The following is an 8,594-nucleotide window of genomic DNA, read 5'->3' on the forward strand; positions in this document are numbered from 1 at the left end:
AAGTGTCTTCAACAATTGTCTCAAATCTCCTATTAAAGCAAGTGTTTTATAGTTTTACTATTCAGAAATTACCTCTTCCCCATAATACAAAGGATGACGCAATCTAATATGGCAGTATACAAGTGTTCCTTAAGGCTATATCTAGATCAAGGCACTCAAGCAAATTAAAGCAAATTACCGAAATGTATAACATCAACATTCATAAGTTATAATGCATTAAATCGCCATTGGCTGGTGATATGTTCAGGAATAAAATTAGTTTAGTTAGCTGTATTTTAATTTGGTTTACAGTGGGTAAAGGCCAATTTACTCTTGCATTAGAAAATTAATGTGGAGATTTAATGCATTTAAATTAATATGCCTTGACTTCTCACCTTTACTTGAATCTGTATCCACCTTTTGGTCATTGGTTAGCCTGTTATGTTTGGCTGGATCATCATATGCATTTCATGCTTCTCTTGTTGCTGTGGTTCCATTTCTAAGAGTTGGGTGCATGTTCAGTACTAGCTCGCATATGATTACAGATTTGGTCTAAGTCAGAGCCACAAATAAACTATTGCTCTTCAGTCCAGGTAGTAATGGCTAGATTATACAGAAAACTGTGATGGTATTTATTAATAAGCCAATAAAGACTGCATTTTCCAGCATGCAAAGTTTGAGATCTTTTGGATTTCATGTAAATTCAGTACCTTTGACAATTTTCATAATGCAGTTTTTCTGTGCATATATTAAAAAAAAAAAATAAATTGCAGAGGTCTTTTTGACTTCTGGTTTTATTCCAGTCAGCAAACCCAAGAGTAGTTGGTGTTGCCTTAAGTTTTACGTAGTGTGTTTGGGGTCTTTAAGGTAAGAAAGGAACAGGAAATAAAATTGCTGTGAATGTTTAATAGAATGACTATTTATTTTAGGGCATAGTCTCTCCTTTCACACTTTACTTCAATTATCAGTACACAAGGAAAAACATTTCCAGTACTGAAACTAGTCAGTTGAAGCCTACCACTTTAAAATTTGTCCTCTAATTTACTTACATAAGCTGCTATGGGCAGAATTATTTTCCTCTTATAAATTTCGGTGGTGCTTGTCCTGCCTACGTATTTCCCTAGGAATCTGGCTTCCCTTGGTTTTGCGTCTTTTATTGTTCTGTTTAATAGAAAGAGATGTACTATGTAACAGTGTCTCAATTTTTAAAGTTTAGTATTGTGTACAGTAGTTACAAAGTATTTCTAGTTTATATACTCATTTAATGTATTTAGAAGCAGCACAGTAAATTTATTGATAATTTCTACTCCCATACTGCATGTATGGAGAATGTTATAGTCTCAGAATAAAATCTCCTATAGTTGAATCTGTGTAGGTGTATTTGTGTTCTATCCTTTTTTCAGTAAATGGGGAAATTTGGGTAATACTTCTGTGAATTGTTGGATAAATTCTATCAACTGTTTAAGGAGAGAGTATGTGAAATAAAAGGTTCTAATCAACAGTTACCCTTACTGTTGTGTTTTTTTTTTTATAATCTATATTGGTACATTGGCAAACCATGGAAAAAAGTCAGTTTGATTTGGTCTGGTATCATCAGATACCACTTAAGCAAAGACTTGGTCTGCAGTATATGACCAGTGCTCTGATGACATCGAAAGGACTCAAGCTTACTAGTAAACTTTGAAAATGTATGGGAAATAGAGAAACTGTAGTTTGGGACTTTGCTGAAACAAACAGGTTTGTATCATCTCGTCTGAATGGGGTCTTAAAAAAGGAGTTTTTAAGGAGTTAATGTTCACTTGTTTAAAACAAGACCAGTTAGAAATTCCTCTGAGAGAGAATGTTTCTTCATTAGCATGTTCTTGAAGTGTTTGGATGGGGAGGGAGATTACGGGGTTTGTCTAGAAAAATGCTTAGTGCTTCATATTGCATCTTGGAGAGATTCATTTCTAGTGGGTTACTACGTATCTTTTTCATAACTTGAGAAAAGTGTAGCTGTGAAGGGGTAGTTGTCAAAGGGAAATAGGACAGCAGGAAAAGAAAGATTTATTGGCTGTTATAAAATGGATTCCATTTTTTTGACTTCCCAAAGGTCAGGGACAACCTATGAACACAGATTCTTCTGTCTGTATTGGCCGCTGAAATCGATAGAATGCCAAATTTTTTAGTTGGCAGAAGTAGGAGGCAGGTGGTTTTTTTTTTTTCTTGGTTGTTTTTTTTTTTCTCTCCCTATGGTAATGCATCTCTTTGTGATCGTTTTCCACTTCAAGTAACTGACAAAGCCAGTGTAGAATATGTTCAGCAAGTCTGTAAAGCTGGTTTTGCCCAAGAGTCTGGAAGTGTCACAGATAAAAATGGATATTATCCAGCACCTTGCATTATATATCTGGATATGATAAACAATGTGAAGGGCAGCTACTCAACTTTCTGGCATGGTTGAATCAGGCCATCCTTTCAGAGCACAAGCACCGTACAAGTCTGCAATTTATCTTAACAGTAAACTGGATCATAGCTGTATCTGCTGAAATGAATGTATACAGTGAATATTTCTTCTCAGCACTTTAAACAGATGCAAAAGTGCTTTACTGTATCCTAGCTAGAATACAATAGCATGTAATGCTTCCTGCTATTCAGTTCTACATAGGTGGTGAGAAAAAAATATAGGCAAGCAATTAATGCTTACGGTGATCAATTTTGTCATGAATATTCTAGGATTCATTTTAAATCAGGGTGTTATGAATCCAAGTATTAGTATTTAAAGTGCTAATACTCAGAAGTCCAAGAAAACATTGTGATGAGAATTGGGAGGGAAAATGCCCTTTATTCCACATACTTTTATTTTTTTTTCCCCACTAAAAAATTTCAGTTCAAGATGAATAGATATTTTTCTCTTGTGGAACTGGAAGAACAAAAATATTAATATTTGACTGTTCATAAGGAGTCTTATGCCTCAAAAAGGCTCAATTTATGGAATGTGTGCAGAAAATGCTAGAAAAAGTGGGTGTTCATGTGTGTAAGGTTTTTTTGATTACTGGGGGGGGATGGGTAGGGAAGAAATGTAGTTGTATACTTTATTCTGGCTTTTCCATTCTCCTCTGCTGGCATGAATTTTGGAAAATAACTCATTCAAACTTCCACTAATAGAAAATAAGGAAATCATGGAAGACAAAAAGTTCAAAAATTGTTGAGTGACCCAGGCAGTGCATTTTGTAAATGAAAATGGTAGATTATATTTTGCTCAGGCACGAAGTCCCTAGATTATTGGCAAAAGGCTGTCACTCCTTTATTAACTGAGGTAAGTTGGATATCTTGTTTGCAGCATCCATTTCTCAACTGAATTTTGATCAGAAAGAAAATCATACCTTTGCTGGATGTAGCATGCAAACTTGCCTACTTGTAAGAAAGTGAAAACTCACAGCTGATAGTATGAAGTAGTAACTGACTTTTAAATATGAATGAATTACGCTTTTTTTTTTTTTTTGTAAAGCAAAATAAAGTGACTATCATTCTTCTTCTTTATAACTCCCGAAATGGATAACCCATCTCAAATATGGTAAAATGATAGAAGTATTTGGCAGCATCAACTTTCAAAAATTGTTTCAGATTTGAAAGACTGAATTTTCTCATTACATTGATGGCAGCATTATTGAAAACACTTCTGTGGAAGATATGTTTATGTAGGAACTCTGTGGTTTATGTGGGTTTATTGGGTTTTCCTTGTTTGGGATTTTTATTTTGTTTTTTTTTATTTTTGATTTTGTGGTTTTTTTTTTATTTTTGGTTTTGTGGGGTTGTTTTGTTTTTTTTGGGGGGGGTTGGTTTTGTGTTGGGTTTTTTTGGGGGGTTCTTATTTTTTTGGTTTGGATTAGGTGTGTGTTTTTTGGTTTTGTCTTTTTCCTTTTTTTTTTCCTTCGGTATGGCTCAATATGCTTACAGCATAAGCTTTGTGATTAGCTTTTTAAAGAATAGATGTGTTTGTTGTCCCCTTAGTTATGTATGATACTTTTATTTTGGAGTTTTAAGTAACATTAAGAGTACCTCTGAATTGTAATCTTGTTTCTTGAAACTATGGGGACATAAAAATGTTGTTACCTGTTTCTACATTAAAAACTATCAATGATATAGTAATACTTTAAAATATTCAGACATGATATAATGGGAAATGGGTTGTTCTCTTGATTCAGAAGTTAATTGCATTGAATTTTTTTGTCTACAAAAATCAATGCCTAGGTGGACTTTAGAGGAATGCCTGTAATGCAAATGCCAGGCTTTTTAAGTGGCAGTCGTAAATTTTTGAGTAGTCCAGAGATAGTGTTTCCTAGTATTGGATTTTTGTTTTATCATATTCATCAACCTATATGTCATGGCACAATAGATTTAAATTATGGCATACTAGAATATTTTTGCATACTGTGACATAGGAATCCTGAATGAAGCTTAGGATCTGTCTCTTAGTCTCAAAACAGTTCTTAGACCTCACCTTGCTGAAACGCAGGATACGTTAAATTTTCAGTAAAGTCAGTGACCAAGAATTTTGTTTTTCTTGGTGACTTGTTTGGTAGACTGTTAACAAATGATTTCTTGTGGCAGTTGTTTTCTCTTGTTTTAAACTTTGAGCTTACAGAGACGTGGGAACGCTTGGCCTTTCCACACAAAAAGATGTGGGGTTGTGGTTTTCAAGAGCGGAGGCATTCCGTCTTTTTCTGATGTCATGGATGAGGTTTTTTTAATCCACAACTTCAGAAAGTGTTAACAGGGAAAGAACTTGGAATATTTAACTTTTTAAGGACTTTTTCATGTTGGAAAGATTAATGTCTCAGATCCTTGCAAGCATGGCTATTTCTTCTAGTCTGAGTTTTGTCATCTTCGTGAATTTTAGACCTTCAAGGGTTTCGCACTGTTCTCGGTTTATTCATCTTTTTTTCAGTTGATTTAATTGCAAGACAATATCAAAGCTGGTATCCTTAAAATGTTAGGATGAGAAATACGCTTCACACGCTTTGCTTTCTAATGAGGTAAAGAAAAGGAGACTTCTCCATTATGCCCATACTGAGCATCTGGGAGAGCAGAGTGAGTGTTTCACCAAATATTCATGTTAAACAGTTGAGATGTAATTTAGTATTACATAAAGCTAAATGGGTTAAAAGGGAATGAATGCACTTGTTCTGATACACTTGTCCTCAGAGGCATAGAATCATAGAATAGTTAGGTTTGGAAAGGACCTTAAGATCATCAAGTTCTTCAATACACTTTGGCCTTCAGTGAGGTGAAGCAGCTTGCAGTGTTTTCTTATTTTAAAAAGTGTGCATTGGTTACATACTGATAAAATTGGTAGAAAAACACTGGTTTCCCCCACCTCTACCTCTCTTGGACAAATGATACCTGGGAGATAGCAATTCAGTTCACTCTTCAGAAAGCATATTCTACTCTCAGGCCTTCCCAGGCAAAAGAAAGCCCTTTGAGAAAGATGCCATCAAAGATTTTAGCAGTCTTGACTTCTCCATCCTGTACACCGACTGTGCACAACTTAAGCATTCAAATGGAGACCTCTGAAAGTATATAAAGCTGTAAGCCATGAATGCTCTCTGTGCCAGAGGGACTTTGTTTTACTTTCAGAGGAGTATTTCAAGGTTACTGTCTTGATCAGAACATTTTGACCACAAACATAGTCTTGAGAAAAGTGAAGGTAATGTTTCGTACCCTGTGGTTTGAGTTATACAGCAGTTAGCTCATGAATGAAAATGCATCATTACTATCATCCAGTTAGTGTTATCATGAAAACTGTCAGATTTAAATGCTTAAGAGAGCTCTTGTAACTGTTGCCATAGTAATATCAGAATAGAAAAGTGGTAGTTTTCATCCATATCCCATGTTCAGCTACATTCCTTAGCAGTCGTTTAACTGTAAAAGGAAGGTACCATATTGCACCAGACTAGATTTCTTTTGAGTTAACCAGGGACAAATCAAGACTGGAATTAACTCCTTATTCAAAAATGCAGTGATTTTATTCCTAGATACAAGCAATCTAGTTTGCTTTTGGTTTGCTGGTATGCTGACAGTCCTATATGTAAAATACTCTGGAGTTACTGACCTGCTATTTGTGTCATCATGTCTTGTAATTACTTTGGTTCAGGCCATAACGAAAAACAATGCACACAAACTGAAACTTTTGTTCGAAGAATTTATTTTCTCCAGAAGGGGAAAAGTTTGAATGCTTACTACTAGAAATTGAGATCCTGCTTTCTCATTTGGTCTCACTTTGAATGCTTTCCCTTTTCACTGAGCCTGCCTTATGTTATTTTACTTTTTTAACCTGTGTGGTGTTGATCAGCTGCTGTGTTTTCAGTTCCACTCTTCTGTTTTCTGAAATGACAGAGCTTTGTTAACTGACCTGCTGTAAGAAGTTGTTCTCCACAGCCCTCCCTCAGCCTCCCGCCCCAGAAAGCCTTGGGTACAAAGCAAAAACAATGTTCTCTCCTCTGACCTACATTTTCACAGTACAGCACTGCATAGTTGGTGGTGCAGCTTCCCTGCCTCCCCCTTTCCCCCGTGCTCCCCTCCCAGAGTGGCTAAGTGTTGAAAAGCAGAGCTGGAGAAGGGAAGCAAGACTGGATGAGCTAGAGATACAATTTGTGGTAATACAGCAAGTGCTGTGTCTATTATGTATGATCTGCAGTCTGAAGTTGTTGTGGTCAGAAAGTGTGAGACTGCTTGCCTCTCGAATTGCATGCTGTTTTGGAAGAACAAGCTGAAATTAAAATGACAGTAATGCTCTTAAAATTTGCTAAGTGCAGTTATCATAGTTAATTGAGTAATTGTCCAATATTTATTTGTGTTATTTGACAGCATAAAATAGGGATTGAAAAATGGGGTTTGAAATTGGCAAAATATATGAACAACTACTGATGGCTTTGCTCATTAGTTACAAGCCTATTCTTGCTAATAGCACAAATGAAAGAAGCGGTAGCTTCTATATTAGCATCTTCCCTCTCTCGTTCATCTCCTTCTAAGAAGTTTTCACGCATTGCAATGAGTATTCATTCAGGACAGAAGATTTTTTTTTTTTTTTTTGCACTGTGGGATTATGTGGGTATTTTAGATTGAAGTATGATTGGGAATTGTATTAATGTGTTTCAGTAAAGTTAGTAGGGATGGGGGGGGCGGGTGCAGAATAAAATGATGGTGTCTAGGTGCTTCCCTTCCCTCCAGTGCCTGATTTACCATGGAATTTGGGACAGTTAATGAATGCTTAGCAAGTTAATCTAGTCTGAAAATATTTTGTAAATATGGACTGACACATTTTATATTACTACATTGCAAAGAAAAGCAAAGTACTATTCTAGTAAGGTTAACCTGAAACCCAGGCTGTCTCGTCTCGTCTAGATCACTGCCATCATACAATTTTAAATTTATGGGACATAAAAATAATTTATAACATTTAAGTGAAGAACTTAATGACATTGGATTTTCCCTCAGACCAACCACTGAGGCTTAGAAATACCTTTAGCTGTTATTTTTTTCAGAGTAGAACAGATCGTGAACTTTACCCATGAAAAAATCTGTCTGTGGCTGGAAATAGGATCAGTTCTATTACTCCAGAACCTTTAGCTGTGCATTTTCCATGCTCAAATCCACTGATACAATCTGCAAATAACCCAAGCCACTGATGTAACTGGAGATGTGAAAGGAACAATTCTTTTGTTGGTGAGCAAGGACTTCATTTTGGTCATCTAGTATCAATGTGTAAGTCTTTTTTTTAATTGAAAGTTAAATAAATAGGGTAACATTACGGAATTCCTGTTTCTTATTTTTCTCACAATGCTTGACTTTTCTAAGATTTTTTTTTTTTTCATTGCCATAATAATGGTGCCAGTGACACTGCATTTTTTTCTGTAAGAAGTTGTGAGTCAGTATGGCTTTTTAAATTTGTTTTGAATCTGAAGAAGACACACAGAGAAGTAAAAACATTTAAAGCAAATATAATACGGACTTCTATACTTTTTTTTTTTTTAAACTGCTTTGCAGGTATGTTAGGTGTTTAGATACAAGCTTGTGTCTTATTTCTAACAAAAATGAATATAATAAATAATGATTGCGCTATTTTTAACTTGGAACAGTTTTTATATTCTACTAGAGTGAGCAAATAGCTTAAGCACAAGACGGAAAACAGTAAAAACATTCAGAGAATGTAATGTGGATCTTTCATTCCATAATTGCATATTTCATCATACAGCTGTCCCTCTTACTTCTGAAAGCTTTGTAACAAACTGCAGGAAAACAGTACTTGGCTATGAATGATTTAAGTAGCCTTGATAATGATTTGTATATAGAGTAGTTCCAACATATGGCCAAACATAAATACAAATGTTAAAAAAAATATTGGACCCTTAAAAGGGCATTATTTTTTTTGTTGTTTTCTTTAATGTCTTATACTCCTCACTAGTATTTTTGCTATCAAGAGGTTTGATAAACTGAACTCCTATCATAATTCTGCCAAGCTTGGGCAGATGGGCATCATGCATGAGCTCCAAAGTGGAGTACTCGAGAGGTTGTTTGGCTGCCAAACTATGATTCAAGTGCCAAACTGTTTAAGGTTTAGTTATTAACATCTTGGA

At 35.3% G+C, this 8,594-nt stretch overlaps 1 protein-coding gene and 1 long non-coding RNA gene across 3 annotated transcripts in view; one reads left to right on the forward strand and one right to left on the reverse strand.

Moving 5' to 3' along the window:
* Positions 1 to 8,594, forward strand: part of CDC73 (cell division cycle 73) — a 111,262-nt gene that overhangs the window by 49,801 nt on the left and 52,867 nt on the right. The gene's annotated exons all lie outside the window — the stretch shown is intronic.
* Positions 756 to 5,696, reverse strand: LOC133269054 (uncharacterized). Its single transcript, XR_009743280.1, has 2 exons — positions 5,493 to 5,696; positions 756 to 1,235 (listed from the first exon to the last, which is right to left on the reverse strand). It is a non-coding gene; the product is annotated as an uncharacterized LOC133269054 (long non-coding RNA).

The sequence above is a fragment of the Pezoporus flaviventris genome, unplaced genomic scaffold, assembly GCF_033815535.1.
Source record: "Pezoporus flaviventris isolate CSIRO_AGI_PZ_B2104156 unplaced genomic scaffold, CSIRO_AGI_Pfla_v1 ptg000013l, whole genome shotgun sequence".
NCBI classification, from domain to species: domain Eukaryota; kingdom Metazoa; phylum Chordata; class Aves; order Psittaciformes; family Psittacidae; genus Pezoporus; species Pezoporus flaviventris.